The sequence below is a fragment of the Mytilus trossulus genome, chromosome 6, assembly GCF_036588685.1.
Source record: "Mytilus trossulus isolate FHL-02 chromosome 6, PNRI_Mtr1.1.1.hap1, whole genome shotgun sequence".
Classification (NCBI taxonomy): Eukaryota; Metazoa; Mollusca; class Bivalvia; order Mytilida; family Mytilidae; genus Mytilus; species Mytilus trossulus.
The window spans coordinates 87,442,535-87,457,150 of record NC_086378.1 but is presented as its reverse complement, the minus strand read 5'-3'; the positions used below and the strand labels follow the sequence as shown (position 1 = coordinate 87,457,150).

Here is a 14,616-nt window from a genome sequence, read left to right as displayed (position 1 = left end):
CTGGTAAAAGGAATTATAGATTAAGAATCCTATAAACTCCCTCTAATATTTATACAGGAATAATATGCCCTTCATCCTCATATAAATGCATGTTATAATGTCTTTTCTTTCTTTACAATTACCATTAAAATACACCAGGGATCCATTAAAGGATCTAAATCTGAACAGAGGTATGCATATGTGTTTACAGTAATTACCAATCAAGGACTTGGCAGTTTTTATATTGCTTACATGCACGTCATTCTGACTCTGGTGTATAGATGTCTCATTGGCAATCATACCACATCTCCTTATTTCTTGTTTTCTTTGAGTTTCACAAACATTTCTGATTTCAACCACAATCTAGCCTAACCAACATCTCTGAAGTAAGCACATTTTTATCTTAACCTGGCAGCATCCAAACTGCCAATGCAAGACAAATAAATTATAATCATAATGTGCACAATGTTTTACTTTTGTCAATGCTATGTCAATTTTCTGGGTATATTTTTATTTGAATGGACTGGTACTATTCTAACATTTTTTAATTTTAGCTGAGACTATAAAGGACCTTCTTATTTTTTTTAATTTATTTATTTTTACTACTCATTTTAGATTTTTGTTTAGATTTAGCTGACATGTGGTGTTAAACAGTCATTAGTCAATCAATGAATAATTTTGTATTTTATTTTTTTTAAAGGTATATCATGTTTTGTTAATTGTTTTTCACATTTGTTAATTGGATACATCAAATACCTGTTATCCCGGCCTCTCTAACCGTTAGTAGTAATTTTGTATCTTCGTTGCAACTCAAAGATACAAATGTATTTCAATCAAAACTAAAAAATTCTATGTTTTATACTGTAAAGTTTTAAATTTGAATATCATATATTTGGCCAATCAATAAAACAAGTAAAATACTAAAGCTAGCAGTTAATATAAATGTTCAGTTGGATTCCCAATTCAACAAAGCTTAGGCATAATACAAGCAGTCAATTTGTAAACAACAACTTACACTACACCAATACAGTAATGGTGGATTCTTACTCAGTTTAGATACCCCATTAAAATTCTACCTGTATCATAATAACAGTAGGACACAAGAAAGTGTATGCACTATTTCCTATTTATATATAATATTCCAAGTATATAATTAACAAGTAAAGGTTTTATGAAATTTGTAAAGACTTATTTAAATGAGTGTTGAACAGCAACCAGCATATTATATTTACCAATAAATATTTTAAAAATAAATTTGGTTGAATAATCAATATTTGCAATGCAAAATGATATGTCACCAGTTCCAGACTAGCGGAGCAGCAAAAAAGTTTCCACAATTATATTTCTCGTTACAGTGAATTTACACTATTTACTTTGATCATAATTGTAACAGCTCTGAAATAATATGTCAGTTAAAGAAGTTTTAAATCATCAGACACATTAATAAGGCTGTTATAATGTCAAAAGATACAAAATTACAGGAAATCAAACAAGACACAAACTATCAAGGAAAGATCAACAGATACTATTATCAAATTTAATCAGATTAAGGAATTTATCTGCTCTAGAAGGGAGCATAAATGTTAAAAGGTTAGGGGCAACTATGGTACTGGAAGACCTTCACTAACAAGATGGTCGATAAAAGTCTATTTCTTTTCAGCATTTCTTATATAACAATACTACTGTGAATTCAGCAATATTCATTAGATACCCATTTTTGTGGGTATAGGTGAACCACGAATTCAAATGTTCAACGAATAACATATTTTCTCTAGGCTTTGTATGCAGATTTTGGCAAAACCACGAAATCAAATATCCACGAAAATGCTGGTTTTCGTCAATCCACGAAAATTGATACCCACGAAAATAAATGAATCCACAGTTTTTAGTAATAAGGTTGAACATCATACTGATTTCTCAAACAGATTCAGATGCTGAACCTTGCTGACCTGTGACATAAATAAGAATTATGTTTCACACTATACTTGACTAATCAAACACACCCTGTAACACTCTGGATTCTTATATGCAACATATTGAGAAATAAGGTTTCACACAACACAAAATATTCAAACAGACCCTGTAAAACTCAACATACTGACCAGACAATATCTATGTATAAGGTTAAACACAATACTAACTATTCAAACAGACCCTGTAAAACTCAACATACTGACCAGACAATATCTATGTATAAGGTTAAACACAATACTAACTATTCAAACAGACCTTTCAACTTTACTTTTCTGTATTCCCCTTCTTATTTCTACATATTTTGCACACTTTTCAACGCTTCATTAATCATTATGTATAGATCACCACTACTTGTAAGACTCGATTTTGGTACCATGATTGATTTTGTGAGATCATTTTTACGGTCACAGACATGGTTTGGGTATTATATTGTTAGCCACCATAACATTGTTTAATATTATTATGAAGTGTACATAGATTTTGAATATGTAACAAGCATGTATCATAAACCCAACGAAATGAAATTTTTTTTTTTTTTAAACCTTTTCTTCCAGCCAGCCAACTTAGTACTTGAAACATTAAAAGTACTTTCTACCCACAAGGACAATTTTTAAAATTGAAATTCAATCCATAATTTGTCATCATTTTAAATGAATGATATGTTTACTATTTCTGAATATGACGTATTAATTACATTATCATAAACAAAACACAGAGAATATAGATCTTTATCTTCTTTAATCTATTTCAATGACGCCTTACTATACAAATCATTATTTATGTGAAAAGATCAATTTCTATTTTATAAAGATTCAACTTTGAGCAAAAACAGTATCATATTTTTCAAGGGAATAAAAAATCAATTTGTGAACAATAAAGCAAGGTTTTGATGAATGAAATTTAGTTTCATTCATATAAGGTGGTTTAACCAGTCAAAGTTTAAACATCACTTGAAACTGATCAGAACCACACAGAAAAAAAATTCTCAGCCAATATATAAGCCATAGTATATAAATAGTAAAGTAACTATTAGTAAATTTCATTTGAACATTGAGATGAAGCCCATGCACTTTTAATTACCATATTAACATATGGTCATTCCTTTTAGAGTTAAATGTTATAAATTTATTATTTTTCTTGTCTATGAGGATATCTTATTTTGCAGCTTCACTTGCTCCTATCAAAGCAACAAAACATTTGTATTTCATGGAGTATCTCTTTTTCCCCCTAACAAACAAATCCATGAAAAGTAGTATCCTGCAAATCAGAATGAATTCATGTAATATGGCTGTCATAAGATGTTGAGCTCATATACTATTCATCTTCAGAGAAGTTGGTGAGACAATGATCATGTTAATGAAGCTCCCCCTTTATATCATACTATACTCTAATGTATACCTTTGAAGACTATATTCTTAAAAAATAATTTATGAGACAAATTTACCATATACTTTTTGAGAATATAGTTACTCTACCATATAAATTTTGAGACTACTGTCTACCATATGAATATGGGTTCTATACTTTTAAGTAATGTAAAACTTTTGGGAGTATACTCTTGCATTTAACTTCTCAGACTATACTTTAAAGTGCTTGCCTTAAACATTTTTGTCTTGCAAGACATTAATTATGTCTCATTTGAACCTGTTTGCATGCAACCTATGCTGTAACCTCAGTTGGAAATGGATTGGGCATTTGCTCAGCATGTTCTGTTATTGAAAAGAAAGTCTAGTAAGAGGTTTAGCGTATTTCTTTAACATGCATCATTCTTAGGGACGACATTAAAAGTTCAATGAAGGATAAAAAACTTAATCCACATAGTTTTTTCACTGACCCCCACACACCCCTCTTAACTTCTTTGGAGAAAAAATTGATTGACCAATAGGGATATATGTAAAATCGATTTTGGATTAACAAAACTTGCAGCAATGTTGACTCCCCACCCCCAAACTATTTGATTTAAGTTTTTTTATCCTACATCGATCTTTTGATGTCGTCCCTTATACAGTTGATATCTAGACACTGATTTTCATTTTATATATTTCGTCATGCTTTACCATAAAATCCTACCTCAACATATCTTTTCTGTGTTGTCTTGAGTTAGTTCTCTTCACATTCATATCTAGGTGTACTTTATTCTGTGAACTATTATGTTGTTTTTTTCTTCGCTAATTCTGTGAACTATTGTATTTTGAAATTATATTTCTGGATGCTGAAAAATAAATATTGGTATAATTGAATGTAACTAATTAAGCAGAAAGATAAAGCAAAAAATAACAGACAGAGTTACGTTTCATAAAAAAATTATGCGTGAATGAATCTTGTAGCTTTGTATGCGTCCCTAAAGATAACTATATAATAGTCTTAAACAAAGTGATCTAATGATCCTTGTTTAGAACAGTCACTCTCAGTAAATTAAAGTCAAACATGGTTGTTGTGTTCAATGAACTCTTCTGGATTAAAACTTTCATCAGGAACATCATATACTGATATAACTAATGACCCAATATGGAGTTAAAATTGTCAGGAACCTGATACAATCTAGCTTTGACCAATCATTCACTAAAAAAGGAATTCATTTTGTTAACATAATTCATCCATAAATCATTAATTATGAGAAAATATTATTTATTCTCAAATTTCAAAACATTTCACAAAATAAGAAAAATTTCTTGTTTTCAATAGGATCAAATTATTACCAGAGGCAGAAGTGAACCTGAGTGTCATTGGAAGAGATGAGCTATACCTATTGTGTAACTATAAACCTAGGTGACTTATCCTGGATAATTATAGTCAATTTGATATAGATTAATTCAAATATTAGATTATGATAACAATGATCTTAACTAGTCATTGTAAGCTGTGTGTGGTACTGTAAAATGATTTCACTCTTCTTCTGTTTGTTCACTTGCACTCTCAGTACAAAATCTTATTCATCAACTCTAAAAAAAAAAAACTCTTTTTAAGTTTATTCATTTGCACTCTGAGTTCAAAATCTTTATTCATCTACTTTAAATATGAATAAAACTAGATACAGAAAAAATATGTTTAACAACAACACATATGAGTAGCAAATTGATTTGAATCAGAAAGGTAGCTTGAGCAATCCTAAAATGGAGCTAATCATGTAGAGCGGTATGACTCTGACATAAATCCTAACAAGTAACTACCGATGGTTGAATTTTTTTATCAGAAACTAAAAAAAACTATCTCTGTATAACAAATGACTTGTTTTTGTTGTCCTGATCCCACACTTCAAAAGGGCACTTAACTTGTAATAAAATATGTGTGTCTACTTATGTTAAATTGTAATATGTTTACTAAGATTAAAAACAGATTTGTCTATTCTAAATTAAAGATGATAAATGCAGATTAAACCCAATTCAATCTGAATAAATACCACTGTCAAAATGTTACTTTAAAATTACAGATCATCAAAAAAATCAAAATTACAATCTTTATTGACAACAGTGGGAGAAACCTAGAGAATAATTGTCAAATTACAGCAAATTACCCGATAATTTCTATAATTCTGAATTCTTCACGTAAGTCATCAGTAGGCCACCCTTTGACACCAAATATGGTCACAGGTAAATAACAGGTGAGAGAGGCTACCTACTAATTTAGTTTTTCACCTAGACGAATCCGTCAGCTCTGCACGCTAGGGTTTCCGTCACCTTTAACAGTAACAACCAAAGTTCAAAGAGAATTAATATTATGAGAAGCTATGAAATGACAAAATTGAAGTGTAAATTTTGACACCACATATGGCATTACATGTTGATTTTACATGCACGACCTTTGATGACCTGTGATGTCCGACTGATCCTGATGACAGTTGGCTAATGAAGTCGGAGGGCTAATTATTCCATGACATGCATTATATATAATACCTCCTATTCATGGTTTATTTGTCAACAATATTACAATATCATTAGGAATTCTATTCCCAGGCTTCACCTTAATAATTTCTCATAAAGTGTAGAATATTTCCAATGAGTAATATGCTACACTGTAACTTTCTATAAAGTTAAACATAAAAATGGAAGTAAAATTGGCAAGACAGCTAACTTTTATGATTTCTAACATGCAATTTAAGTAATGAAAAATCTTTATTTTTCTACCTCAATAAAAATATTTTGTGTGTTTACCCTCTGGGGAATATAAAATTACTATAGAAATTAAAGAAACTTTTTTATATTCCAAATGTAGCACTACTGGGGCTTCCATCCCTTTTAAGATTGCTCTGATTGACAACAGAAAGACCCCTTTTTTTAAGTTTATGTTAAAAAATTAACTGAAATGAGACAACTTTTCAAAAGAGACCAAATGGCACACATGTCACTGTACGGTCTTTAACAATGAGCAAACCCCATACCACATAGTCAGCTATAAAAGACCCTGATATGACAAATGTTAAACAATTCAAAGTCCTTCAAAAGAGAAAACTTACGTCCTAATTTATGTAAAAAAAATTGAACAAAAAAACAAATATGTAAATGTTTTCAGATGCCAATACTTACTGTATTACCAAAGCAAAATGTTTTTTTATTTCATTAGTTTTGACACACAACTACTAAATCTGCCAAAACTTTAGAATTTTTTGGAACAATTATTTTGGTAAATGAGAATGAAAATGTTTTAATCTGCATTTATTTTTCATAAATATTTGTAAATAAAATAAAAAAGATCCCTAAGTGGCAGCTACCTTTAATTCAGATACAAATATAGATATAGGAAGATGTGGTATGAGTGCCAATGAGACAACTCCAAGTCATAATTTATAAAAGTTTGTAAAAGTAAACCATTATAGATCAAAGTACTGTCTTCAACGTGGAGCTTTGGCAAGGAATATACCTAGTAGAAAAATAGTTTCAATATTACAATATTTTATATATATGTACGTAAAAGGACAACCAAACAGATCATTATCCATCAATATAAAAACACCTGAATTAATCACCTGCTTTGATTTCTATGATTGATGAACTACAACTGTATGTATATTTTATCATTCACAGATCATTGACTACTAAAACAAACAAAATCTATCTTTTTAGAAAGGTAATGATTCAAAATTTCTGAAATTTGTCAAAAAATAGTCATTTGCACAAATCTTGAAAGAGTTGTACCCTTCCGTTCTTAATTTTTACATGTTGTACCTATGACTAAAATAAACTGTATCATGTCAAACACTTTTAACCTCAGAGTGCAATGATTCATAAAGACATTTCAAAAACATTTCATGAATTTAAATATAAGAGAAATTGAAGATACATTTTTTGGCAATATTTAAATAAATATTTGGCAGACAATTTGCAGCATGAAAAATGTACTTTTAACAAACGAATTTTACATGTTCTTTCTATTAAAGTTCCTTTTTAAAATAGAATTTACAATACTGCTTATTCTAGCATGTTAATTCTTATTTCCAACAAGATGCACATATTTCATTAGTACAACAGCAAAAGCTCCTACATATCTTCCGAATTCTTTTTAAATTTTTTATATTTAAGGAAAATGTGTATACATGCAGATCTCTAACAGAGCAATTTTCCATATGATTATTTTTTCAAAAGCCATAAATTAAAGGTCTATATATACAATACTATTTCAATTGGAATTCATTTAAAGGGGACATAATTTCTGTAAGAAGAGTTGAGTAGCTGATTTCTGAACTTGTTAATGCCATAACTTATATAAACCTTGATACAAGTTTAAAAAAAATCCAATGACAAATGTAAGTTTCAGGGCCCTTTTAATGCTATTTTAGATATAATTCATATTTGTGAGGGACTTAACTCCTTCAAAAGTAGTTGATCACTGATTTTTCAATTTCATTACTGATATCAATTATGGTAAATACCTTTTTAAAATTTCATAAGTATCAGGCATAACCAGTGAGTAACTTCAAATTGACAATCTGTACAATGCTAAGATGAACAACCTGAAAAAAATAAGTAAAAAAGTTGTGTAAATAGAAGATGTTACCTTAGGGCTGTAAATAATATAAATTCAGAAATGTTAAAAGTCATAAGAAATGAAAAATAATGTTATTCCAATTCTTGAACCAATGCATACAAACATCATAAACTTAGTCTTCAGTGCACAAATTATCATTTTTTTCGCATAAATTTTGTATAATCATCAATTTTTTTTTCAATCAGTCAGTGTTGTTGTGAAAATATGTCAGGTAATTAAAGTTCGTGTTTTGAAGCTGAAGTTTAACGTTTGTCACCTGTTTGTCAACAATCAACAAAAAAGCTTGGACATGAGCACGTGTTTAACAAGTAAAATCAGATAATAGTTTATTTTAAGGACATCCATGCTTATTGTGATTACTGGATTTTTACGAGGTCACTTTGCATACGGAAATAGTGTCGGAGGAATTCCTGGATGGAAGCAATTAAATAAAAGTAAACGTCTTCTATATATGAACAAATTTAAGAATTTTCTTCAGAAAAAAGTATATGTACATAAGTTTTATAATGAAAACTATCCATTGAGTTATAAAAAATCATACGCATTATTTTTTTTTAATTTGGGGTTTCTTATGACTTTAAGATGTTTTTATTATTGTGAAAAATATTACAGAATAAGTTACCCAAAATAAGAACTTGCATTTTGAATTTTGATAGCATTATTTTTATAAGACCCTGAAATCGCAATAATTAAACTCCAATGTGCCTCAGTTTGTTCAACAATCACACAAATACATACACATAATAATTTCTGAATTTATAATTCTCAAAATAAGTAACTATAACTGTGTTTTATTCTAAAATAAATGTGATTATACATTATTAAACAATATCTGAAAACTTTCATCTTTTTTTAAAATTCAAATTAAGACGTAATCTAGCGGATAAGGAAAGTAGAAGTCTGGTATTGAATTTTCATAAATCAGACGGATGCTTTTTATTAATGTACGATATTATACTGATAACAGCCCTTAATTTCGTAAATATAGCCGAATCTTTTCATCTGTCTACATTATGTAAATATTGTTAGATATAAATGTGTTGTAACTTTTCATGACACTGCAATAAATTGTGAATTATTAAAGTTTAGGGTGCAATAATAATGATAGTTGTCTAGAAACAAGTATTTGTTTTACAATAAATGTAATATAATGATCAGGATACGCTATAAAACGTGATTAATAAGGTTTATACTCAACTCACGGAGAGGAAATGAAAGCTTTTTATACAAATCTTAAAATAATAACTCAACATTTGAGATCTGAATTTAAAATTTACAACCAAAACTTTGTGACATTTTTCTAAACTACCCTGCTATGCTGTGAGAAAATCCTTCAATTCTCGTTACTTCGGGGAAGAGATAGTCTTGTTTTAATGTCTCACTGATGTATACCCACATCATACCCGTAGCCAGGGGGGTTCAGGGGGTTTCGGACGAACCCCCCCCTTGAAAACAAATAAGCACTGTTAAAGTCTATGTTCTGTTCGAATTGTGACTGTTAAAGTCGAGTTTCTGGGTCCAACGAACCCCCCCTTGGAAATTCCTGGCTACGGGCCTGCACATCATCTTTTATTGATACACTTAATCATTGACAGAATTTTGAATTTCATCATACTTAGTCTAGAAAAATATAATATGGGGCAGCTGTTTATATGTCGTCTGCTTTGTCCAAAGCTGTAATGATAAAGAATACCTGACCAACAACAGACAGGGATCATTGTGACATGATGCAGTTCTACTGTTGCACACTGGGATCAATTTTTCACTTTAAATGTATCATTTATCAACTGGTCAGGTCTTTTGTTTTCATAAAACTACTACATTAAAGCAAAAGACTGCAGACATTTATGAAATACATCACCTATTATAAAAGTCCAGAGTCGTAATTTATCATGGTCATTTATAAAATAACTGTATCACATTTAATAATATTGGTATCATTTAACTGAGATCTAATGTCAAGCCTCTTTATGAATTCATTGTAAATATGTCTCCGTTTGATTATATGTTATAAATCATAAACTCAAGTTTTCAATTGTGACAATGAAATTGAAATACAATTCAAATTTGATGCCTATCAGGTTACAACAAAATCTGATTTTGTTCTATCAATTTTTTAAATAGTTATATATCTTCATCTAAAATATTTTCTAGATTTTTATGATAGTGCTTCTCCAAGATTTGGTGAACAGAAACTGATGAAAAATCAAGGGCTGAAAATAGCTAAATTTAGAAAACCTAGCTTGATTGTTTCATATCCACCACATTGAAAAATTCCCTCAGGGAGTCCAAAACTATAATATGGACCTTAAGTTATACCAACATAACTAAGGTTTCCTCATTTTCCATACTTCCCGAAAACCTAAATAAACCAGGAATATTACTTTACAATTCACTTTACTAACATCATGACTTGTGTTCCGTTTGATGACATATAGGTACATTTTATTTTAAATCTGTCCATGCAGTAAAATGATGGATTCAACCTGCTGTTTGTAAAATATTCCTAAAATTTGGATTAGACCAAAGTACATGCTAATTCATTAATCCGTCTTATCAAAGTTTAATTTTAAATTTGAGAACATAAAATACAGCTTTGTAACTTATACAGCTGTGGAGGGTACGTGTTTTCTGCACGAACTGTAATAAATTATAAGTGTTCTCCAAACTTACTGCACTAGAGTCATAATATACCAGTATTAGTCATGGCATCTGACAAGAGGTATCAAAATTTTATTATCAACAATCATCTACTTTCAACTTATCAAAAAATCTTCTTATTTTATCAAATGTAATTTTTTCTAAATTGATTATCTGGGTGTACTTGATATGTTACTCCTACAAGACAAAGAATCTTTTACATCTTATCTCTAGTGGTATAAATATCTTGGCTGACAGACAAACTTCATGCTTAATGTTATTTATTTTACATTTTTCAACTCTTTATACTTTTTTTTATAACTTGTTACCTGACAAGGATCAAGTGTTCAATGTTGGAGAATCTAACAAAGACAGATCATCTTAAAAGTTTTCAAACTAGAGGTAAAGAGGAATGGGCTGCATAATAAACCTTAAATGATGAATAGGGTGCAATAATGGAAAGGGTCACTTAAATACATGTTGTTGCACTTAACATTTGTTTAATTCAGATTTTTTTTTTATATTTTCTTGTTATTATGCCACTTTTAAGCACCACTTATGGGCTATTATGTGGCGGCCAGTTTTTATTAGAGGAGGAAGCTAGAGTGTCCAGAGAAAACCAATGACCTTCGATAGTAATGTTTGATTCAGAGTGCTTCAGTGTAAACCTGTTGACTTACTTAAAGATGTTCTTTATACCCTGCTCAATAGAATAAACTAACTATCAGAAAATCCACAAGCAAAAATCTGATAATAGAGTAGACCAGTAAATAGATTCTGAAGAAATGATATTCCAAACCCTCAAAACACAGTATGGTCTTGTGTATAACAATCAACACATAAGGAATGATAAGAAAATAAAACAAGATCTGTGGCAAGTTGTTTTGGAGAAAGACAAAAACTATAATGGATAACAATAATCATATCAAATGATGAAGAATGAGACAGGTCAGCTGATTTTATTTTAAACTTGCCTAAAAATGGAAATTTCAACAGATTTGATAAACAGTAACACCATCTCAGTATCTGTAGAATATATAAATAAGAAGATGTGTTATAAGTACCAAAAAAACAACTCTCCATCCAAGTCACACTGTAAAAAGTAAAACATTATCAGATTATAAGTATACAACAAACTATCAGAACGTTGAGTAAGATGGAGACATACACAAGACATCTGTAATATCTAAGGAATAAATTATGCTTCCTTGACAAGTGATTTCACCAAAGTAGGCAAACAGTGCAAAAACAACCTTGACAAGTGCTTTCACCAAAGGAGGCAAACAGTGCAAAAACAACCTTGACAAGTGCTTTCACCAAAGGAGGCAAACAGTGCAAAAACAACAACCTTGACAAGTGCTTTCACCAAAGGAGGCAAACAGTGCAAAAACAACCTTGACAAGTGCTTTCACCAAAGGAGACAAACAGTGCAAAAACAACCTTGACAAGTGCTTTCACCAAAGGAGGCAAACAGTGCAAAAACAACCTTGACAAGTGCTTTCACCAAAGGAGGCAAACAGTGCAAAAACAACCTTGACAAGTGCTTTCACCAAAGGAGGCAAACAGTACAAAAACAACCTTGACAAGTGCTTTCACCAAAGGAGGCAAAAAGTGCAAAAACAACCTTGACAAGTGCTTTCATCAAAGTAGGCAAACAGTGCAAAAACAACCTTGACAAATGCTTTCACCAAAGGAGGCAAACAGTGCAAAAACAACAACCTTGACAAGTGCTTTCACCAAAGGAGGCAAACAGTGCAAAAACAACAACCTTGACAAGTGCTTTCACCAAAGGAGACAAACAGTGCAAAAACAACCTTGACAAGTGCTTTCACCAAAGGAGACAAACAGTGCAAAAACAACCTTGACAAGTGCTTTCACCAAAGGAGGCAAACAGTGCAAAAACAACCTTGACAAGTGCTTTCACCAAAGGAGGCAAACAGTGCAAAAACAACCTTGACAAGTGCTTTCACCAAAGGAGACAAACAGTGCAAAAACAACCTTGACAAGTGCTTTCACCAAAGGAGACAAACAGTGCAAAAACAACCTTGACAAGTGCTTTCACCAAAGGAGGCAAACAGTGCAAAAACAACCTTGACAAGTGCTTTCACCAAAGGAGGCAAACAGTGCAAAAACAACCTTGACAAGTGCTTTCACCAAAGGAGGCAAACAGTGCAAAAACAACCTTGACAAGTGCTTTCAGCAAAGGAGGCAAACAGTGCAAAAACAACCTTGACAAGTGCTTTCACCAAAGAAGGCAAACAGTGCTAAAACAACCTCCTTGACAAGTGCTTTCACCAAAGGAGGCAAACAGTGCAAAAACAACAACCTTGACAAGTGCTTTCACCAAAGGAGACAAACAGTGCAAAAACAACCTTGACAAGTGCTTTCACCAAAGGAGACAAACAGTGCAAAAACAACCTTGACAAGTGCTTTCACCAAAGGAGGCAAACAGTGCAAAAACAACCTTGACAAGTGCTTTCACCAAAGGAGGCAAACAGTGCAAAAACAACCTTGACAAGTGCTTTCACCAAAGGAGACAAACAGTGCAAAAACAACCTTGACAAGTGCTTTCACCAAAGGAGACAAACAGTGCAAAAACAACCTTGACAAGTGCTTTCACCAAAGGAGGCAAACAGTGCAAAAACAACCTTGACAAGTGCTTTCACCAAAGGAGGCAAACAGTGCAAAAACAACCTTGACAAGTGCTTTCACCAAAGAAGGCAAACAGTGCTAAAAAAAAACACCTTAACAAGTAGTAAGTTCACCAGTTGTTAGTAACTATCAGTTTGTTGTTTCCTATTTATCAAGCTAGAAATATACAAAAAAAAAACTCCTGTGAAAAAATAAAACTTGTTGCATAAGGTGTAAACCAGAGGCGGATTTAGGGGGGGCGGGGGGCCCGGGCCCCCCCCCCCTTTTTGGGAAAAAATTTGGTTGCTTATATAGGGAATCACTGAAGCGTGACTGAAGTGGGCCCCCTCTTAGGTCAGTCAGTGGGCCCCCACTTATGAAAATTCCTGGATCGGCCACTGTAAACATATCACTTACTATTGCTGCTGGTAAAAAAAAGAATCTTGTTCAGAGAATTATCTCCCTTTGGCTTTGAAAAACACCAAAAAAAATAACTTCCTTAGAAATATGCATAAGTAGATTTATTTGATTCATTTGAGTATTCTTTTAAAAGTTATTTTGATGTTATGAACAGGTGTTCACTCAGCAAGCAAATTTATTTCACTGAGTCAGGCCAGGGTCTTGTTTTTAAATAGTCCTTATTAATTCATCTTCCTATTTTTTTTTATTTAAACATTTTTTCTGATCAATTTTTTATGAAATCTTTAGCTCAAATAATTCTGTCAACTATTCTCTATTCTGCAAACCATATCCAGACATTACTTCCTACATTACATCGACAAAAACACTGGCGGATCTAGAAATTTTCATAAGTGGGGGCCCACTGACTGCGCTAAGAGAGGGCCCACTCCAGTTACGCTTCAGTGATTCCCTATATGAGTAACCGATTTTTTCTCAGAAGGAGGGGTCCAGGGCCTCCTGGGCCCCCTCTAAATCCGCCTCTGAAAAATGTATTTACCGCATGCCACATGGCATGAAGCTGCATCACTGGCAAATATTCGCATATTCGAGTAAAAGTTGACTTTGCAGAATTAATAAATAAATTGTAGCAACTTCAAAGTTGTTTAGTAAGTATCAAAAACGTATGTTTGTCCTACCAACACTTGATGGTAATCGTGTACAAGCCCACTTTTGTACAAGCCACTTTGCTGCTGGTGTTGAATGGGAACGTCGTGGTAGGGGAAAGAAACATTCTAACACACACTGAAAGTGAAAATACCACGATACAAAACTACTCGACGTCACAAGGCTACCAGGAGCAGAATTAAAATCTGATTCTCTGCTGGGACTGTCACTCACAATTGAAATGAAAATGAAATTTGAAAATAGCCCTGTAAAATGCTTTCAGAAAATGAAAAGTTCAACAAAAATACTACTGTCAGGCTATGAAAAAAAACCTAGGATTTGCAA

At 31.8% G+C, this 14,616-nt stretch overlaps 1 protein-coding gene across 14 annotated transcripts in view; it reads right to left on the bottom strand.

Annotated features, from left to right (window-relative positions):
- LOC134722119 (cell adhesion molecule DSCAM-like) overlaps positions 1-14,397 on the bottom strand; it is a 112,827-nt gene extending 98,430 nt beyond the window's left edge. For 13 of the 14 annotated variants that reach the window (XM_063585643.1, XM_063585642.1, XM_063585651.1 and 10 more), the window contains exons 1-3: positions 14,304-14,397; positions 7,820-7,900; positions 4,024-4,165 (exon numbers count right to left, since the gene is read on the bottom strand). The gene's annotated coding sequence lies outside the window, so the exon portion shown is untranslated. The remainder of the gene's footprint in view (positions 1-4,023; positions 4,166-7,819; positions 7,901-14,303) is intronic. The other variant, XM_063585646.1, reaches the window with a different exon arrangement.
- Positions 14,398-14,616: the final 219 nt, after the last annotated feature.